At 43.1% G+C, this 10,117-nt stretch overlaps 1 protein-coding gene and 1 long non-coding RNA gene across 4 annotated transcripts in view; one reads left to right on the forward strand and one right to left on the reverse strand.

Moving 5' to 3' along the window:
• ARHGAP5 (Rho GTPase activating protein 5) overlaps positions 1–1,373 on the reverse strand; it is a 45,821-nt gene extending 44,448 nt beyond the window's left edge. For 2 of the 3 annotated variants that reach the window (XM_084521009.1, XM_084521007.1), the window contains exon 1: positions 1,217–1,373. The gene's annotated coding sequence lies outside the window, so the exon portion shown is untranslated. The remainder of the gene's footprint in view (positions 1–1,216) is intronic. The other variant, XM_084521008.1, reaches the window with a different exon arrangement.
• Positions 512–2,580, forward strand: LOC311437585. Its single transcript, XR_014693561.1, has 2 exons — positions 512–825; positions 2,138–2,580. It is a non-coding gene; the product is annotated as an uncharacterized lncRNA (long non-coding RNA).
• The last annotated feature ends 7,537 nt before the right edge of the window (positions 2,581–10,117 follow it).

Here is a 10,117-nt window from a genome sequence, read left to right on the forward strand (position 1 = left end):
CTGAAAACAGCTATCATACTGAAGAACCTCAGGAAGGTAAGACAGCACAGAAAAATGCAGCCTACTAATTCCTCATTCATTTATGAACTAAGTGTACAAGTATCAATGCTGTAACTGGCTCCAGTGCACAGGTTTAAAATGGACGTTCAATTGACCAGCAAATGCAGTTATCTCTTTACTGCCTTTACTCTGCAGTGTAGAGTTTTTAAATTTCTGTCAAAGATCTTGATTAAGAAAAAAAGAAATCCTCCACTTATCCGCATGACACTGAACTAAAGAATACACATATACCCCCACAGGCCTATTTTGGTCTAGATTTAAAACGTTCCCCTCCTACTTATTAAGGAAATATTCCACACTGCTATCAAAAGCGATACAGGAGAGGGCAAAAGGGGGCTACAGAGCCAGGGTGGGGTGGATTCTGGGGGGGGAAGGTGACGAGTATGTCCTCCTTCTCTGAACAAACAGTCTATTTTTAAGGAAAATAGTGCTTTATACTCCTTACGTCCTATATTTTCAACACTATGGCGTTCTATCTGTGGTGCTTTCCTTGGGTGGAGAGAGTCTAAAGGTTATGCTGGTTGAAGCGATTCAAAACGCATGAGAGCTGCAACACTGCAACTGGCTACCCTATTTCAAAGGCTTAAAATCCACCTGGTGGAAAAACAGAAACGCACACACATCATTAGGCGAGCGAAGTTTTCTTAAATTTAGCGTCGAGCGATATCTGAAGGTGAAAGGAAGGAGGAGGAGAACTGACAACTGTTCAGATTCACTGGAGAAGCAGGAGCAGCGAGTAGAAGGGGGCGGCGAGGAGGGAAAGAAGTACGGAGAAAGGAGAAAAGGGGGGGGGGGAGGAGGAGACGGGCAGCGGGAATGGGAGAGGGGAGGAAGCCGGAGGAGTAAGGGAAGGAGGGAATGAGGAAGGAAGAGGAGAGGAGCGGGGAGCTCCCTTCCTGCCTCCCTCCCTCCCTCCCTCCCCGGGGAGCCGCGGCCAGCTGGCAGCCGCGCACGGCAGGCTCGGACCCTCCCACGGCCCAGGCCTCCAGCACCTGGCCGGGGCCGGCCGCCCCGCTCCCTGCCCTGCCCTGCCCTGCGCGCTCCCCGCTCGGCCGGGCCTCGGCCGCAGCCCGCAGCCCCTCCGCGCCGGGCCGTGCCGGGCCGGGCCGCCCCCTTCCCCCGCAGCCGGCTTGGGGCCGCCGGCCCCTGCCCTCACCTCTGGCCGCCGGGATCCGGCTCCTCCGCGGCGGCGGCGGCGGCGGCAGCATGCCCGGGACGCTCTCTCCACGCCGGCGGCTCCCCCAGCCCCAGCCCCGGCCCCGGCCCCGTCCCCGCGGGGCTGGCTCGGCTCCGCTCCCCGGCCCGCCGCCGCAGCCCGCAGCCCCCGTCCCGCCTCCCCGCTGCTCCCTTCCCCGGCGCCCTACGGCTCAGTAATGGCGGCCGCCGAAGCCTCCCCGGCTGCCGGCTGCCTGACGGCGCCTCTCGCTCCCCCTAACTTTACCTCAGCAGCTTCCCTTCCCTCCCCTCCCCCCTCCCCTCTCCTCTCCCCTCCCGCCCGCCCGCCGCCGCCGCGGCTTCAGCGCGCGCGCTCCCGCCCGCCCGCCCGGCCAGCTGCGCGTGCGCGGGGCAGCGCCTCTTCCTGCTGCCGCTGGAGGCACCGGGAAGCCGGCCGCGCGCCCGACGCTCCCCCCCTACGCCTCCCCTCCCCTCCCCGTGCGGGCACGCGCGCCGGGCGACCCCACTCCTGGTGCCGGCGGCCGCATGGGTGGCGCGGGGAGGGGACGGGGCTCCGGGGGTCGCGGGTTCTAGGCCCGCCGCCGCCCGCGCTGCTAGGCCGAGGCGCCGCGGAGGCGCGTACGGGCTTGTGGCCGCCCCGAAGCGTGCCCGCAGCGAGCCGGGGCTCGGTGCTCAGGGTAGCGATGGGGGCAGATCGACGGAGTTTAAAACATCCCCGAAGGGGCCGGGGCCGGCCCCAGTCCTCAGCTGCCCGGTGGGGAGGAGACGAGAACGCCAAAGGGCCCCGCCGCCAGCCTTGCGTCCCCCTTGCCAGGCTGCTTGGCGCTTTTCACTGTGATTTCCAGGCTTAGCAAATAAAACACAACATACCACTTCTGTCTCTTTTTTTGCCTTAATAAAGGTCTGGCACCATGAGCAGGCTCTGAGGCCTGCGGAGGTAGATGGCTCGGAAGGTGGCCATAGCCTAGTGGTTCACAGATGACACCGGGCACCTGGAAACTTCTGGAGTCCAACTTGCCATATTTCACCTTAATCTCCACATGCCGCCAGTTTGCTGATGGCTAACGGAAGGTCACATCCGTCTCCCACCTCACAGGGCTTTCCTGGGTCATAATCAATGCTTGTGGAGCATTCACACGACGGCAGTTTGAAGTAGCCAGCGCGGGTTTGTGGTGCCACCAGAGCTGGCTCTCTGCACGGAGCGGTAGAGACATGGGGCACAAGGGATGTATACATCCTTTTCATGAATACATACAAAAGAACAAATTAACATGCTACTTACCCATGCCACATTCAAAGTTTTGAACATGTTACTTGTAACAATAATATTTGATCACTGCGTGATTTGTTCTGTGCGTTTTTATATGGTGCACGCACATTTCACAGTTTTACACATGAAAATTAAGAAGTTAAATGAACAGGTTAAAAATTCAGGCCCTATCTTAAGACATGTTGTCTGTAAACTTGTTTTTTTGAGAAAATTCTAACTAGCAAAACCCTGTGGTGTTAAATTTGAACAAACAGCCTTACATAGACACTGCCTTATAGGAGAATATTTCTAGAGATATTTTCTTAGTTATGTCCTCACTAACGAGATAGAAAATTCTTTGACACTGTAATTGGAATGTCTGCGAAAGAGTTTCTGTAGTCACGTCTTCTTTAAAAACAAAAGGCAAGCTAAACAAGCCTAAAATCGTAAGTTAATTCCAATTTGAATTGCCTTATTTTGAGAGTTTCTTGTATTTATTTTTGTTCAAACTACACCTTATACATACAAGTCAGGGCATGAAAATCCCATCTCAGATTACCAGAAATAAAGCTTTATATTGATATTCATATCTAGTTTAAAAAATCTTTTGGATTTCTTATTTCAATGAAATAGAAGTTTTAGGGAATGAGACTTATAATTCTGAAACTCTGCATTAATTTTCTTAAGCAGTTAATATGAAAAATATTCTTAAAGTTCTGTCATGTAGAAGACTTCATGCAGGGATTGATTCTATTGCTTATTTCAAACCTGATTTGACAACTGAAGTGAGCTAAAACTAAAAACCTCAGACAAAGCAAGTAGGCTTACATAGGTATATATATATATATATACATATATATATATATATATATACACATGTATGTATATATATGTGTGTATATATATATATATAAAGTGTAATGAAGCTGGACATGAGCTTGGGAATAGAAAGGAAGCCTTTCCCGTCAAGCTCAAACCTGAAGCACAGAAGGCTGGTGCAGATTGCTTCAGTTAGAAGGGGAAGGAAATACCCTTTGTTACAGGGAAGGCAGAGGTACTCTTCATGACAGAGGTACTCTCTTCACAGACACAGGGTGAAAAGCAGAAGGCACAAGTTGCTTCTTATTATGTTAGTCCCCAGCAGACACAGCAGCAGCTTCAAAAGTGGTCCTTGGTGAACGAAAGGAACAGGTTTCCAGGCAGAATTAGATTGGCTGATTCTTCTGCCTCTGACCCTAAATATTGCCTAAAAATTCAATATAATAGATGTAAAGCCAGAAAGAGATTTTCATATAGATCTGCTCACTTCAGATCACCGCAATAAGAGGAAACTGATGTGCAGAAACTCCATTTGCTAGTTGCCTTCCAGGAATCATGCAAAGTTCTGGCAGGCTACATCAGGCAGCTTGCTGTGATTTTGCAGAGCTTATTAAACCCTTTGATTTTGGATAAAGCTACTAAAAGTCAAGAATTATGGCCAGTGAACCAGCAAGCAGGGTTATAAGCAGATTTATGACACACTATTTTTCTTAGATTCTATGAAATTTATAAGCATTACAGTTTAATGTTAACTGTTGGGCGGCGATACACACACAGCCCATTTCAGAGCCATATTAAGGAGACATGCAAGGTTTATAAAATTTCACAGGGACACTGGTGAGGGAATTGAAAATCCATAACAAAATAGAATACATACAGGTAGTGTTATGCCCTTATGAGATCATAATAATCAGAGCTATAGAGCTGCTTAAAGTTTCATTTCACTAATGAAGCAGTAAGAAGCATGAAAACAACTTGGTCAAAGACTTTTTGAATGTGAAATAACACAGGGGACCTCACAACTTAGAGAAGGTATAAAATATTATAAGGAAATCTGTTTATTAATTTAGATAGGTTAGTGTTTTGTTGGTTATACAGAAAGACATTTTAGATAAATGTTTTAGTAAACCTTGAGAAACTCAGAAAAAAAAAAGTCATTAATGATATACAATATTTGTTATTTGTAACTATTGTTGTTATTTGACTTCCACTTAGGAACTGTAATAGTGCAAGGGCTGATTATAAACACAAAAAAGTAAGCATCTAAACACCTGTGCAAGGTGAGCAAAGAATGTATCATTTTCTTCTGTCTGTTTTCTTGGTCAACATGACCTTAGGAATAAAAAAAAAACAACAGCAGCAGCAGCAATCCACCCTTTCCCACACTGCTTCTGTCTCTTACACTGAGCAGGGCCAAACGAGAAAAGAGCTGATTCTCTTTTTCCCCATGCTTCTAGAATTTGGGGATTTCAAACCACAAATCAATTCAGCAATGCAGGCACTTCTCAAGAGTATAGCATTTCCTTAATCGCCCTTGTTCTCCGATCAGGGCTTGCTTTGCACTTGCAAGTTGTGTAATCTCAGTGGTGTTCACAACCAAAAATCAATGTGCTGTTGTTGGTTGTAGAACACGAAGTCTGTACAAATTATTTTACCACAAGCTGCTTTTCAGACCTTTTCCCCAACATCTTTCATTAAACAACAGAATTGCCAGGTCTGTTTTACTTCAAGGAAAAGACACTGTTTTGCATACAGTTGAAGAATCTGTGTTACAGCACCTTCTCTGTGAGAAAATCTTCACATGCTTTGAAAGTGTTGTACTGCTTACACTCATGTTAATTCATTGTGTTGCAAGTACGAGCATTTGTACACAGGAAGAGAAGTCAAAATATTAGTGTAAATGCTTACCCTTTCATCTCAAACTACTAAGGAAAAAATGTTTAGTTTCTAATACAGGTCATTTAGATAAACGCATTCACTTACTAAGAGTGCCCCATCACTGCATAATTCCACAGTGTTAAGGGGAAAGCTTCTCACCGACGTTAGTGGTTCCCTGGTCATCAGTGCACCTGCCTAACAGCAGGTAGAACTTTCTGTACTATTTTCTTTGACTCTATCCTCGACTTTCTTTATTTTTATTGTTTAAAGCAAATCTTTTATTCATTTCTAAATGTATTACTACACTGTTCACCATTTTTGACTCATTTTGATGATCTGCTATTTCAAAAGGAAAGTCAGGAGCATAATCAGTCATTACCCTGAACCTCAATTATGCAAAATCAAGCAATTTTTTCCTGAAGTACTCTTTCTCTAAAGGATTCTTCACTTCACTGCTATTAATAAACAATCAGTTAACCATAGACCACTGTTTTGGTTTCTACAAGTCAATTATTTTGGAAATAAACTAAGAAAGATTCTCTTCCCTAAAGTTTTTATTGACTTTATGTGCAGCATAATGATATTTATCTACTGAAAACCAAAAGGAAGTAAGTATTTGAATACGTCAATGCACTACATTATACTAGTTGGCTACATGCATCAGTGTTTACTAAAATCATCATTTAGTTTAATGATTTCTGCGTCACAATTATTCTATGTATACTCACAAAATTCTGTACTGTTTTCTTGTTGCATAGCTGCACTATGGTTTGAGTAACTGAGACTGACAGAACCATAATTCTTTCACGTCTGTAAGAAAATCAGGATCCAAACTTTTATTTTCCTACAAAATTCATTATTTTAGATTATGTTGCCTTATAGTTGGCAGTGTGTAGACAAACCGTAGGAAAGGGAACTGAGTGTGGTCAGTACTTCTGCTACTGATTAGCAAGGGTTTTTTTTTTTGTCCTCATCTTTTAAGTGCCTACAGATCACATTCTTGTCATCCAGATCACTCCTGTGGACCAACACTGTGGTATATAATCATATTCCTATGTGCTACCAGGAAAATTCTCACTTTGCAGGGGCAAAAAAGTAAGTAGTTTGCAGAGGGACATCCAGCAGAGCGTGTTATACAAGAAAGCTCTTTTTCCTGTCTGCCTGTACTCCTGAGGAATGCACAAGAAATCATTGTGAAAGAATGAACTGGCATCTGCCATACAAAGGAAGCTGTCCCAAGATTTGAGTTAGACTGGGGAATCAAAACATTTATGTCACACACCAATAATGCAACGGCAGGTACCACATTCACATAATCAGCTCTTTGTGCCATGACCCCTTGCCTTTTTTCTAAGCCAAACTACTTTTCACACTGCAATACAGAGTCTACAACTCCTGAGGTCCAGGACGACCCAGAACACAGAAAGATGCAACAGAGCAGGGGGAAGAGCGAGTGCACAAAGACCTAGAATCCAGTCCTATGCCTAAATGTTAACTGAAAAAAAATAAAATAAAAATTAGCCAGACACACCTTATGTTTTAAATTAGGGGAAAAAATAAAACAAACCAAAACAAACAAACAAAAACCTTCCGGGGTAAGTTTAGCACTTTGGTATTCACAAGTGAAACCTAAACACTCAGGAGAGCTGTTGCCCAGGTCAGCATTGGGAAGGAAATAGCCAATTGCTTCCGTTTGGGACTTCACTTATAATGAGGTAATTTTACCTCCCGCTGCCAGCTGCTGGCTCCTCCAGCTCCGCCCCACAGAAGCCTTGCCCTCAGCGGAGCACCCACAGCACCCCACAGCCCTCACCAGAGGCTTGCAACAGGCATGCCCATGGCATCCTCTCCAGCCGGCAGGGGCTTCTGCTGTCACCCACGCAGGACTGGATGCCTCATTTTGATACAGATGTTCGCCTGATGAAGGGAGGGAAAAGAGGGCAGATCTTTGTGAACAACACCTCTCCTGTTGCTTGCTCATTGAAAAAATCAGTGAGTGAAGCACTGGGAGCTGCTGAGAAGAGATTACCCTTATCACAGGTGAACAAGGAGAGGGCTGTGAGGAGAAGATACACAAAAGAGTCCTGGGGACTCTGGGTATAAGGGAGGCTTGCTTGTGCTATCATCGTGTCTCCCTGTGTGGTTTCACACTACTCAGGTTTTCTGTTTAGAGGCACATTGGGTGTAGGAGTAAAGAAAGAAGAGAGAGTTGGGAATAAGATTTTCTTGGTTGCTTTCTGCTAGATAATTAATATCAATATGTTTTTGTTTCAGGTGCCTTAGGGATTATAGAGCTTGAAGAAATGGGTGGATTTCAGTTGCCTGTTTGCTTTAAAGCTATGATTGAGAATTTCTTTTTGTAAAAGGGGAAAAAAAAAGGTGCTAAATGTGCCTTTGGAGAGGTGATGGAAAATATTGTGACACTAGTCAAGATGATTGCAAACACAGTAGGGCTGAAATGTGTTCAGCTGACCTAACAAAGCATGAATAATATATCTCCTCATTTGACTACAATATTACTGGTCAAATTGCAAACATATCAAGGTGATTTCAATAACCACGCTGATGTACTATCAGATATTAACAGTTTAGATGTTACAAGAAAAACATCCTAAAATATTGTTTCTAAAGAAACAGTACTAAACATTATGCTTCAAAGCAGTCTTCTTTATAGGGCAAGCACCTTTCCTTCTCTAATAAAAAGTTGACAGACACCACAGTTTTTTAGTGTCACAAGAAGAGCTGTTTTATCCCAATTACAAGCATCTGATTAAATTTAAAGGCAGCATATGTCACAGGAGAAGGGGGAAGGTTCATTTTACCAACAGAGGTTTCAATGAGGAAACCATCACACCATTGATTACATTATATATATAAATCTACTATTGGGGCTATCTTTATGAAGATATTTTACTTATTTTTACTTTTATTTAGAAATCATCTTGAACAGCAAATCTGACAGAAATAAAGAATGCTCACCAATTACCAATAAGTTGATTGTAGGCTGCAATAATTTCAAGACAAATTGCAATTATAGGGCTACAACTCTTTGTTTCCTCCCTCACCTGGTCTTAGAGGAAGAACTAAGAAAGAAGTATAATGGAAAGGATTGCCAGACTTTGTGTTAAAGGTTAGAGAAACTGAATAGCCTTTTTTTTTGTATACGTATTAGAATCCTGGGCAAAGGCAAACAAATGCAGCTATGAAATAATACATCCTCTGGAAATCTATTGTTTGTGCATATGTGTAACACTTTTTCACCCAAAGTGTATATGGCTCATTTTTCTGTGTGAAGAACACAAAACAGCTGTATTTTCCTAATAGATGCTAATTGCCTTCAAGAGACACACAGTTCTCTCCTTTTGTCCAGTAGTATGAATCCAGCATGTAGTCAGCTCAGACTACATTAAAAGAATTTGGGCCATTTGAGCTGAAAGTAATTTAACCAAACATTAAGAAACATTTGTTCCTAAATCTTGAATTCTGAACTGTGACTCTGAAATGGGTTCCATATTCCTGTGCCAAATACTTTACATCCAAATCACACTTTAAAACACATATGCATGAACACCGTCAGTTGAGCAAACGTGTCTTAAAAGGCGTACCAAAATAAAAACCCAAGTTATTATACACCTACAATAAACAGGAAAAAGATCTTTTGTTGTCATTGCAAGATGATTTAATGGGTTTCATATGAACACATTTAATTGCAAAACTAGATTCATTAATGTAATGGAGTTTTTGATATTATGTTGTGCACCTCTGTTTCTTTTTTTTTTTTTTTTCTAAGATAATTTCTGCCATAAAATATAACAGCCCATATTTGGGGGAAAAACAAAACAAAACAACAGCAGACCTTGGGATCTTTAAATCCTTGGTTTGAAGAATGTGTTTTGTAGTCCTGGGCAACTGCACACAAATACAACTATGGAATACAGCCTCTATAAACCTACTGTTCCTGCACGTGTTGTGTTTTTTACACCAGAAGTATATGAGGCTCTTTAGCCTGTGTGAAGAATGCAGAACAGCCGTGTTTTCATAATAGATGCTAATTGACTTGAATAGATATGCAGTTCTCTCCTTTTGCCCAGTGGTATGAATTTGGGATAACATGCCTTTTCTTCCCATTCTCTATACATAGACTTTACAGACTGTAGTCAAGGGAATTACTCTTCTGAGTAGGAACAACTTACATGCACATACATTTATGGAAACCAATAGATAACAACATGGATATTTTTCTCATTTGGTGCCTAAAAATCACTCCTTGCCATTTTATCAGCTGTGGATTTTTCCTTGTTAATTTTTTTAATTCCCATTCTTTCTTCCGTGGTAATTTTTACACTGTCATTTCAGGTTGCATAGTTTTTTGGTGGTGGTGGTGGTTTTTTTTGTGTGTGTGTGATTTTTTTTTTTAAATATTAGTAAAGTTGAGAAAAGTCATAGAGTAAAATTTTTATCCAGGTGGTATGAATGGCAAAATTTCCACTGGCTGTCCTAACGCCGTGATTTACCTGACTGGGTGTTCCAGGAGCAGCAGCAGTGGCACAATACCTTCTGTAGGTACTTTGTGCTGACAAAAGGAAGTTTAAAAAGAGCCAGATGAAAGGTTCCTTTCAGGTGGTTCTCTCCTTCCATAATTAAAACCTTAAACTACTTTCCTCTTACCAAAAAATGATATATTTACTTCGTTAATATGATAATCAGTGCTGCCACTGTGATCTTTTTTTCTACATCTCGCCTTTCCAGTTACAAACACACACGCACACACACTCAGCAAGCACCATGTCAAATGGTACAGCAAGTGGCTGAAAGGCGCTACTAAGACTGTTTTGTTACTAAACAGCTGCTCTCCTCCTTCAGCATTATTCATGAATCTGCCAACTTCTTCCTTTCTGACAGTGAATCTGTTGTGCACATGAAAGAGGTGTGGCA

Source organism: Aythya ferina (assembly GCF_964211825.1).
Source record: "Aythya ferina genome assembly, chromosome: 5".
Taxonomy (NCBI): domain Eukaryota; kingdom Metazoa; phylum Chordata; class Aves; order Anseriformes; family Anatidae; genus Aythya; species Aythya ferina.